Source organism: Cynocephalus volans, chromosome X (genome assembly GCF_027409185.1).
Source record: "Cynocephalus volans isolate mCynVol1 chromosome X, mCynVol1.pri, whole genome shotgun sequence".
NCBI lineage: Eukaryota > Metazoa > Chordata > Mammalia > Dermoptera > Cynocephalidae > Cynocephalus > Cynocephalus volans.
The window spans coordinates 134,873,565-134,875,168 of NC_084478.1; the positions used below are offsets into that span (position 1 = coordinate 134,873,565).

At 39.0% G+C, this 1,604-nt stretch overlaps 1 pseudogene; it reads right to left on the reverse strand.

Moving 5' to 3' along the window:
- Window positions 1-580: 580 nt before the first annotated feature.
- LOC134367480 (CCR4-NOT transcription complex subunit 7-like) lies at window positions 581-1,338 on the reverse strand (annotated as a pseudogene).
- Between the last annotated feature and the right edge of the window lie 266 nt (window positions 1,339-1,604).

Sequence of the window (1,604 nt, forward strand, 5' to 3'; positions counted from 1 at the left end):
ATTCAATTGCTACTTCACATTTATTTACTCCTTCAGAATTCCAAACCCGTTTGTAAGACTCAATCTAGTAAAAAACCATGAGTCTTACTCAATAAAATGTTCAAAGCAGTGAAGAATGTCATGAGCAAATAATGTTTTTACCACCAGTTTAAAGCCTAAGAGAAGGCCACACTAGGGGAACCTAACGTATGGATTCCTTGACTTGGTAGAAGCAGCACTGACAAAGTCTACAGAAAGAACTTCAGTTCTCTCACTAGTAATGTGATTGACCTTATAAAAGTTACCAGCTTCGGGCCTGTTTGTCATCTAAGAAAGTAATATGGTTGGACTTACATGATTCCTAAGATTTTTGAAATTTTTAAATTTTTTATTCTATGAATAACTTATTCTTCCATTTCCTTCTGAACTACAGTTCAAGGTGACTTATTTTTGAATGCTTTGATTCAAGTGTGGTGGATGTGATTTTTATGGTACCTCTAAATTTTATGCTCACTTAGTAGGTACTTATTGCCCAAAAACTTTTACTGTAAGATTTTTAATGTTCCCAACCTAACAACTGAGAAAAAAAGCACTAATGTCTTCATACCTCTCTCATTTTGAAAAAGGGCAGCCCTGTGAGCAATGAATCAGATCCTGTCTGATGTTGTGGTCCTATTCGTTCCAGCTCTAACTGTTCAGAAACTTTCTGTAATCCACCTTTGAGATTTTTGCAGCTCTTCATGACGTACTTCACATTATAAAAAACAGGAAAAAATAACTGAAGGATCTGAAAGAAGTCAAGTTCTACTTCGGGTAAGTTAGAGTTAGTCAGGATTTTGATTAAGTAACCAAAGTCATAACCACTATGAAATGATAATCATTTGACCCCTTCACAAAGGGCCACTTCTGAAGTCATTAGAAGTTATGCAAAGTACTGGGTTTCAATTCCTTCACGCTCATGCTTTTTAAAATGAATACCAGATGTTGTTAGTAGCTCTATAGAATCCTGTGCATACATGTCCTCCGTCAAATTCAATTTAAAATTAAACTGCCACGTTGAAGTTCCTGGAGGGTATTCCCCTTGCTCATTCATAAAGGTCAGTCCTAGCTGAATTATCTCTAACAAGTCTACATTACACCACAGTAGTTGGTACTGATACTCAGCATTGCTTCTGAATTCTACAATGGGTCTTGCAACCACACCTGGAAACTCGGTGTCCATAGCAATGTAATTATATTTTCATATAACTTGATGAATTTTCTTCATCTCTTCATCTAGGTTGCAAGCCCAAACTTCACAAATTCTTTGGCTATGATCTACACTTGCTGCTGGCATAGTGAAGGCACAAAGGAGTCTAGATGCCAAGCATCAAAATGTTATACTTGATTGAAGAACTGTTTCATAAAATACTTTATCCTTTATTTATGTACTTTGTCACTGAGCTTGCGCTCCTCCTCCACCTCCTCGCCATAGAGACAGCACGCAGTGGCAGTGGCGGTGGCGGTAGTGGCAGTGGCAGCAGGTGCCCCATAGACACCTCTCGCCCAGCAAGGGGGAAAGAGAAGCCAGAGCTGCGCGTCACTTCTCCCCAGCCTTGCAGTCTTGCTTCAAGGAGTCCCAACAG